Here is a 10,000-nt window from a genome sequence, read left to right on the forward strand (position 1 = left end):
CCCCTGTCGCTCAAGTCCTGGGAAGCCCCGAGTACCTGGACGGAGGTCCAGGATTTCATTCATACGGGAAAAGTTGAAAATGTGTCCGAGACAGCGCCCCCTAGGCGGACGCGCGCTCCGGACCGAGCCCCTGTCGCTCGAGCCCTGGAAGCACCAAGTACCTGGGTGGAATCAGTTCCAGGATTTCATTCATGCGGGAAAAGTTGAAAATGTGTCCGAGACAGCGCCCCCTAGGCGGACACACGCTCCGGACAGAGCCCCTGTCGCTCAAGCCCTGGAAGTCCTAAATACCTGGGTGGAATCAGTTCCAGGATTTCATTCATGCGGGAAAAGTTGAAAATGTGTCCGGGACAGCGCCCCCTAGGCGGACACACGCTCCGGACAGAGCCCCTGTCGCTCAAGCCCTGGAAGTCCTAAGTACCTGGGTGGAATCAGTTCCAGGATTTCATTCATGCGGGAAAAGTTGAAAATGTGTCCGAGATAGCGCCCCCTAGGCGGACACACGCTCCGGACAGAGCCCCTGTCGCTCAAGCCCTGGAAGCCCTAAGTACCTGGGTGGAATCAGTTCCAGGATTTCATTCATGCGGGAAAAGTTGAAAATGTGTCCGAGATAGCGCCCCTTAGGCGGACACAGGTGTCTGCATGAGCCCCTGTCGCTCAGAAGCTGGAAGAGCAGTTTGAAAAAGGACCGGGGTAAAGAGGGGGGAAGCACCATATATGTGTCCGGGAAGGCGCCCCTCGGGCGGACACAGGTGTCTGCATGAGCCCCTGTCGCTCAGATGCTGGAAGATCAGTTTGAAAAAGGACCGGGGTAAAGAGGGGGGAAGCACCATATATGTGTCCGGGAAGGCGCCCCTCGGGCGGACACAGGTGTCTGCATGAGCCCCTGTCGCTCAGATGCTGGAAGATCAGTTTGAAAAAGGACCGGGGTAAAGAGGGGGGAAGCACCATATATGTGTCCGGGAAGGCGCCCCTCGGGCGGACACAGGTGTCTGCATGAGCCCCTGTCGCTCAGATGCTGGAAGATCAGTTTGAAAAAGGACCGGGGTAAAGAGGGGGGAAGCACCATATATGTGTCCGGGAAGGCGCCCCTCGGGCGGACACAGGTGTCTGCATGAGCCCCTGTCGCTCAGATGCTGGAAGATCAGTTTGAAAAAAGGACCAGAGGATAGAGGGGAAAAACACCATATTTGTGTCCGAAAATAGCTCACTTTGACTCGGACGCGTTCCCTGTGATTTCAGCCTGTCAGACATGGTGCACATAGTAACGAGATGGAGGTGTTTTGGTCGACCAGGTAAAAAACGAAAAATCGAGAGAAGGTAAAAAGTAGGTGAAAAATTAAGCCTCTCTCGTTAAGGTACTTAGAAAAAATCCCAAAAAAAAAATGAACTCCCATTGAAATGAATGGGGAAAATTTTTTTTCTCGTTTTTTTTCTAAGTACAACAACGAGAGAAGGTAAAAAATGGTTTTTTTTAGCCTCTCTCGTTAAGGTACTTAGAAAAAAACCCAGATTTTTTATTTTCTCGTTTTTTTTCTAAGTACAACAACGAGAGAAGGTAAAAACAGGTGCTTTTTAGCCTCTCTCGTTAAGGTACTTGGAAAGCATCCGAGACATGTTTGGTCTTCCCCACTGACAGTGCGCCTTTGCTGGGTAAGTTGTGGACGTGCCAGGCACCCCCGGGACATCGGTGGAACGCGGCCGGACTCGTGGTACTCCAACCCGGGCATAATTTTGGATATTTCCCGGTCCTTTTTTTCCCCACTTTCCCAACTTTTCTTCCGAATCACAGTGCGCCTTTGCTGGGTAAGTTGTGGACATGGCAGGCACCCCCGGGACACCGGTGGAACGCGGCCGGACTCGTGGTACTCCAACCCGGGCATAATATTGGATCAAATTCGGGACTTTTGCCCACTTTCCCAACTTTTCTTCCCAATCACAGTGCGCCTTTGCTGGGTAAGTTGTGGACATGCCAGGCACCCCCGGGACACCGGTGGAACGCGGCCGGACTCGTGGTACTCCAACCCGGGCATAATTTTGGATCAAATTCGGGACTTTTGCCCACTTTCCCAACTTTTCTTCCCAATCACAGTGCGCCTTTGCTGGGTAAGTTGTGGACATGCCAGGCACCCCCCGGGACACCGGTGGAACGCGGCCGGACTCGTGGTACTCCAACCCGGGCATAATTTTGGATCAAATTCGGGACTTTTGCCCACTTTCCCAACTTTTCTTCCCAATCACAGTGCGCCTTTGCTGGGTGCGTTGTGGACATTGTAGGCACCCCGGAACCCTGGTGGAACGCGGCGGGACTTGTGGGACTCGAACCTGGGTGTGATTTTGGACCAAATTCGGGACTTTTGCCCACTTTCCCAACTTTTCTTCCCAATCACAGTGCGCCTTTGCTGGGTGCGTTGTGGACATTGTAGGCACCCCGGAACCCTGGTGGAACGCGGCGGGACTTGTGGGACTCGAACCTGGGTGTGATTTTGGACCAAATTCGGGACTTTTGCCCACTTTCCCAACTTTTCTTCCCAATCACAGTGCACCTTTGCTGGGTAAGTTGTGGACATTGTAGGCACCCCGAGACACTGGTGGAACGCGGCGGGACTTGTGGGACTCGAACCTGGGTATAATTTTGGATAAAATTCGGGACTTTTGCCCACTTTCCCAACTTTTCTTCCCAATCACAGTGCGCCTTTGCTGGGTGCGTTGTGGACATTGTAGGCACCCCGGAACCCTGGTGGAACGCGGCGGGACTTGTGGGACTCGAACCTGGGTGTGATTTTGGACCAAATTCGGGACTTTTGCCCACTTTCCCAACTTTTCTTCCCAATCACAGTGCGCCTTTGCTGGGTGCGTTGTGGACATTGTAGGCACCCCGAGACACTGGTGGAACGCGGCGGGACTTGTGGGACTCGAACCTGGGTGTGATTTTGGACCAAATTCGGGACTTTTGCCCACTTTCCCAACTTTTCTTGCCCACTCACAGTGCACCTTTGCTGGGTGTGTTGTGGACATTGTAGGCACCCCGAGACACTGGTGGAACGCGGCGGGACTTGTGGGACTCGAACCTGGGTGTGATTTTGGACCAAATTCGGGACTTTTGCCCACTTTCCCAACTTTTCTTCCCAATCACAGTGCGCCTTTGCTGGGTGTGTTGTGGACATTGTAGGCACCCCGAGACACTGGTGGAACGCGGCGGGACTTGTGGGACTCGAACCTGGGTGTGATTTTGGACCAAATTCGGGACTTTTGCCCACTTTCCCAACTTTTCTTCCCAATCACAGTGCGCCTTTGCTGGGTGCGTTGTGGACATTGTAGGCACCCCGAGACACTGGTGGAACGCGGCGGGACTTGTGGGACTCGAACCTGGGTGTGATTTTGGACCAAATTCGGGACTTTTGCCCACTTTCCCAACTTTTCTTGCCCACTCACAGTGCACCTTTGCTGGGTGTGTTGTGGACATTGTAGGCACCCCGAGACACTGGTGGAACGCGGCGGGACTTGTGGGACTCGAACCTGGGTGTGATTTTGGACCAAATTCGGGACTTTTGCCCACTTTCCCAACTTTTCTTCCCAATCACAGTGCGCCTTTGCTGGGTGTGTTGTGGACATTGTAGGCACCCCGAGACACTGGTGGAACGCGGCGGGACTTGTGGGACTCGAACCTGGGTGTGATTTTGGACCAAATTCGGGACTTTTGCCCACTTTCCCAACTTTTCTTCCCAATCACAGTGCGCCTTTGCTGGGTAAGTTGTGGACATTGTAGGCACCCCGGAACCCTGGTGGAACGCGGCGGGACTTGTGGGACTCGAACCTGGGTGTGATTTTGGACCAAATTCGGGACTTTTGCCCACTTTCCCAACTTTTCTTCCCAATCACAGTGCGCCTTTGCTGGGTGCGTTGTGGACCTTGTAGGCACCCCGAGACACTGGTGGAACGCGGCGGGACTTGTGGGACTCGAACCTGGGTGTGATTTTGGACCAAATTCGGGACTTTTGCCCACTTTCCCAACTTTTCTTCCCAATCACAGTGCGCCTTTGCTGGGTGCGTTGTGGACATTGTAGGCACCCCGGAACCCTGGTGGAACGCGGCGGGACTTGTGGGACTCGAACCTGGGTGTGATTTTGGACCAAATTCGGGACTTTTGCCCACTTTCCCAACTTTTCTTCCCAATCACAGTGCGCCTTTGCTGGGTGCGTTGTGGACATTGTAGGCACCCCGGAACCCTGGTGGAACGCGGCGGGACTTGTGGGACTCGAACCTGGGTGTGATTTTGGACCAAATTCGGGACTTTTGCCCACTTTCCCAACTTTTCTTCCCAATCACAGTGCGCCTTTGCTGGGTGCGTTGTGGACATTGTAGGCACCCCGGAACCCTGGTGGAACGCGGCGGGACTTGTGGGACTCGAACCTGGGTGTGATTTTGGACCAAATTCGGGACTTTTGCCCACTTTCCCAACTTTTCTTCCCAATCACAGTGCGCCTTTGCTGGGTGCGTTGTGGACATTGTAGGCACCCCGGAACCCTGGTGGAACGCGGCGGGACTTGTGGGACTCGAACCTGGGTGTGATTTTGGACCAAATTCGGGACTTTTGCCCACTTTCCCTACTTTTCTTCCCAATCACAGTGCGCCTTTGCTGGGTGCGTTGTGGACATTGTAGGCACCCCGGAACCCTGGTGGAACGCGGCGGGACTTGTGGGACTCGAACCTGGGTGTGATTTTGGACCAAATTCGGGACTTTTGCCCACTTTCCCAACTTTTCTTCCCAATCACAGTGCGCCTTTGCTGGGTGCGTTGTGGACATTGTAGGCACCCCGGAACCCTGGTGGAACGCGGCGGGACTTGTGGGACTCGAACCTGGGTGTGATTTTGGACCAAATTCGGGACTTTTGCCCACTTTCCCAACTTTTCTTCCCAATCACAGTGCGCCTTTGCTGGGTAAGTTGTGGACATTGTAGGCACCCCGGAACCCTGGTGGAACGCGGCGGGACTTGTGGGACTCGAACCTGGGTGTGATTTTGGACCAAATTCGGGACTTTTGCCCACTTTCCCTACTTTTCTTCCCAATCACAGTGCGCCTTTGCTGGGTAAGTTGTGGACATTGTAGGCACCCCGGAACCCTGGTGGAACGCGGCGGGACTTGTGGGACTCGAACCTGGGTGTGATTTTGGACCAAATTCGGGACTTTTGCCCACTTTCCCAACTTTTCTTCCCAATCACAGTGCGCCTTTGCTGGGTGCGTTGTGGACATTGTAGGCACCCCGGAACCCTGGTGGAACGCGGCGGGACTTGTGGGACTCGAACCTGGGTGTGATTTTGGACCAAATTCGGGACTTTTGCCCACTTTCCCTACTTTTCTTCCCAATCACAGTGCGCCTTTGCTGGGTGCGTTGTGGACATTGTAGGCACCCCGGAACCCTGGTGGAACGCGGCGGGACTTGTGGGACTCGAACCTGGGTGTGATTTTGGACCAAATTCGGGACTTTTGCCCACTTTCCCAACTTTTCTTCCCAATCACAGTGCGCCTTTGCTGGGTGCGTTGTGGACATTGTAGGCACCCCGGAACCCTGGTGGAACGCGGCGGGACTTGTGGGACTCGAACCTGGGTGTGATTTTGGACCAAATTCGGGACTTTTGCCCACTTTCCCTACTTTTCTTCCCAATCACAGTGCGCCTTTGCTGGGTGCGTTGTGGACATTGTAGGCACCCCGGAACCCTGGTGGAACGCGGCGGGACTTGTGGGACTCGAACCTGGGTGTGATTTTGGACCAAATTCGGGACTTTTGCCCACTTTCCCAACTTTTCTTCCCAATCACAGTGCGCCTTTGCTGGGTGCGTTGTGGACATGTCAGGCACACTGGTGGAACGCGGCGGGACTTGTGGGACTCGAACCTGGGTGTGATTTTTGATCATTTCGTGGACTTTTGCTATGCATGCCTTCTCCCCGCTAGTTTGATGTGTGCTGCTGCAAAAGTTCCAAGAGGGCGTTTTTGCCCCCCTCCAAACTCCCTCTCTTTGTTTATAGTGCATATTTTCTGCTGGATCTACTCTCTATTTACTCCAAGGAAAAAAACTAGCCGGTCGCGGCAAATTTTTACAATCGGTCGCCAAACTACGGCACGAGGGCCGAACGCGGTACGCCGGCGTCCAAGATACGGCCCGGGGATTTTTTTGATTTTTTGGGCTTTTTTTTATTTTTTTGGACATGTTGGGCATCCCAGGACTCGGGTGCGACTGCAGGACGTGTGGGGCTCTAACCTGGGTGTGGTTTTTGGTCATTTTTCCGGACTTTTGCCCACTTTTCCAACTTTTCTTCCCAATCACAGTGCGCCTTTGCTGGGTGCGTTTTGGGCATGTGGGGGGCACCTCGGACTCGGGTGGGACGCGGCGGGACTTGTGGCACTCGTACCTGGGTGTGATTTTTGATCATTTTGTGGACTTTTCCCCAGACACTCTCCACTTGTCTACCCCACTTCCCCTGTGCGAAATACGGCAAACTGTCTGAAAATAGGGGCTCCGAGTGTTCCCCACTCTTTCTGGCCCACAAAAGGCCTCTCATTCCCCGGGAACACCTGTAGGACTCCCCGGCGTCAAGGAAATACGCCAAACCGTCTGAAAATAGGGGCCCAAAAGAACTGGAAATAATGTGTTTAATTTGGGGGGTGATGTCTATAATTATGGGGGTGCATTGGAGGCGGGAGTCCACTGGAGGGCTCCACACCGTCTGAATATAGGGCCCCAAAAGGCCTGGAATTAATGTATTTAATTTGGGGGGTGCATTTGCAGCGGGAGTCCACCGGAGGGCTCCATTTCCCCACTCTTTTGTTGACCTATGTATGGCCCCAAAAGGCCTCTCATTCCCCGGGAAGACCTGATGGACGCCCCGGCGTCACCGAAATAAGCCAAACTGTCTGAAAATAGGGGCTCCAAGGGTTCCCCACTCTTTCTGGCCCACAAAAGGCCTCTCATTCCCCGGGAACACCTGTAGGACTCCCCGGCGTCAAGGAAATACGCCAAACCGTCTGAAAATAGGGGCCCAAAAGAACTGGAAATAATGTCTTTAATTTGGGGGGTGATGTCTATAATTATGGGGGTGCATTGGAGGCGGGAGTCCACTGGAGGGCTCCACACCGTCTGAATATAGGGCCCCAAAAGGCCTGGAATTAATGTATTTAATTTGGGGGGTGCATTTGCAGCGGGAGTCCACCGGAGGGCTCCATTTCCCCACTCTTTTGTTGACATATGGCCACAAAAGGCCTCTCATTCCCCGGGAAGACCTGATGGACGCCCCGGCGTCACCGAAATAAGCCAAACTGTCTGAAAATAGGGGCTCCAAGGGTTCCCCACTCTTTCTGGCCCACAAAAGGCCTCTCATTCCCCGGGAACACCTGTAGGACTCCCCGGCGTCAAGGAAATACGCCAAACCGTCTGAAAATAGGGGCCCAAAAGAACTGGAAATGATGCCTTTAATTTGGGGGGTGATGTCTATAATTATGGGGGTGCATTGGAGGCGGGAGTCCACTGGAGGGCTCCACACCGTCTGAATATAGGGCCCCAAAAGAACTGGAAATAATGTGTTTAATTCAGGGTGCATTTGCAGCGAGTGTCCACCAGAGGGCTCCAATTCCCCAGCTATAGTCCTGGTACTCTAAAATGATGGCACTTAGTCAAATTTCCGCCTTTTTTTGATGACTTCCAACTAGGAGAGGGACTAATTTTGAGTTCCGGACCCGGGTGGAGAACCATAGCAGGTCGGCCTTCTTAAAGGGAAATGCTCCTAGACACTTAGTCAAATTTACACCTTTTTTTTTGGACTTCCAGCGAGGAGAGGGACAATTTTGCGTTCCAGACCCGGGTGGAGAACCATAGCAGGTCGGCCTTCTTAAAGGGAAATGCTCCTAGGCACTTAGTCAAATTTACGCCTTTTTTTTGGACTTCCAGCGAGGAGAGGGACTAATTTTGCTTTCCGTACCCGGGTGGAGAACCATCGCAGGTCAGCCTTCTTAAAGGGACATCCTCCTAGGCACTTAGTCAAATTTCCGCCTTTTTTTTGGACTTCCAGCGAGGAGAGGGACTAATTTTGCTTTCCGCACCCGGGTGGAGAACCATAGCAGGTCAGCCTTCTTAAAGGGAAATGCTCCTAGACACTTAGTCAAATTTACACCTTTTTTTTTGGACTTCCAGCGAGGAGAGGGACTAATTTGGCGTTCCAGACCCAGGTGGAGAACCATAGCACGTCGGCCTTCTTTAAGGGACATCCTCCTAGGCACTTAGTCAAATTTACGCCTTTTTTTTGGACTTCCAGCGAGGAGAGGGACAATTTTGCTTTCCTGACCCAGGTGGAGAACCATAGCACGTCGGCCTTCTTAAAGGGAAATGCTCCTAGGCACTTAGTCAAATTCACGCCTTTTTTTTGGACTTCCAGCGAGGAGAGGGACAATTTTGCTTTCCTGACCCAGGTGGAGAACCATAGCACGTCGGCCTTCTTAAAGGGACATCCTCCTAGGCACTTAGTCAAATTCACGCCTTTTTTTTGGACTTCCAGCGAGGAGAGGGACTAATTTGGCGTTCCGTACCCAGGTGGAGAACCATAGCAGGTCGGCCTTCTTAAAGGGAAATGCTCCTAGGCACTTAGTCAAATTTACGCCTTTTTTTTGGACTTCCAGCGAGGAGAGGGACAATTTTGCTTTCCTGACCCAGGTGGAGAACCATAGCACGTCGGCCTTCTTAAAGGGAAATGCTCCTAGGCACTTAGTCAAATTCACGCCTTTTTTTTGGACTTCCAGCGAGGAGAGGGACAATTTTGCTTTCCTGACCCAGGTGGAGAACCATAGCACGTCGGCCTTCTTAAAGGGACATCCTCCTAGGCACTTAGTCAAATTCACGCCTTTTTTTTGGACTTCCAGCGAGGAGAGGGACTAATTTGGCGTTCCAGACCCAGGTGGAGAACCATAGCAGGTCGGCCTTCTTAAAGGGAAATGCTCCTAGACACTTAGTCAAATTTACCAAACTTTTCTATATAGCCCTGGTACTCTAAAATGATGACACATAGACAAAAAACCAAACTTTTCTATAGAGGCCTGGTACTCTAAAATGATGGCACTTAGTCAAATTTCCGCCTTTTTTTGGGACTTCCAGCGAGGAGAGGGACTAATTTGCGTTCTGTACCCAGGTGGAGAACCATAGCAGGTCGGCCTTCTTAAAGGGAAATGCTCCTAGACACTTAGTCAAATTTACACCTTTTTTTTTGGACTTCCAGCGAGGAGAGGGACTAATTTGGCGTTCCAGACCCAGGTGGAGAACCATAGCACGTCGGCCTTCTTAAAGGGAAATGCTCCTAGGCACTTAGTCAAATTCACGCCTTTTTTTTGGACTTCCAGCGAGGAGAGGGACAATTTTGCTTTCCTGACCCAGGTGGAGAACCATAGCACGTCGGCCTTCTTAAAGGGAAATGCTCCTAGGCACTTAGTCAAATTCACGCCTTTTTTTTGGACTTCCAGCGAGGAGAGGGACAATTTTGCTTTCCTGACCCAGGTGGAGAACCATAGCACGTCGGCCTTCTTAAAGGGACATCCTCCTAGGCACTTAGTCAAATTCACGCCTTTTTTTTGGACTTCCAGCGAGGAGAGGGACAATTTTGCTTTCCTGACCCAGGTGGAGAACCATAGCACGTCGGCCTTCTTAAAGGGACATCCTCCTAGGCACTTAGTCAAATTCACGCCTTTTTTTTGGACTTCCAGCGAGGAGAGGGACTAATTTGGCGTTCCAGACCCAGGTGGAGAACCATAGCAGGTCGGCCTTCTTAAAGGGACATGCCCCTAGACACTTAGTCAAATTTACGCCTGAAAATAGGGCCCCAAAAGAACTGGAAATAATGTGTTTAATTCAGGGTGCATTTGCAGCGAGTGTCCACCAGAGGGCTCCAATTCCCCAGCTATAGTCCTGGTACTCTAAAATGATGGCACTTAGTCAAATTTCCGCCTTTTTTTGATGACTT

This window comes from Nerophis lumbriciformis, unplaced genomic scaffold (assembly GCF_033978685.3).
Source record: "Nerophis lumbriciformis unplaced genomic scaffold, RoL_Nlum_v2.1 HiC_scaffold_278, whole genome shotgun sequence".
Lineage (NCBI taxonomy): Eukaryota > Metazoa > Chordata > Actinopteri > Syngnathiformes > Syngnathidae > Nerophis > Nerophis lumbriciformis.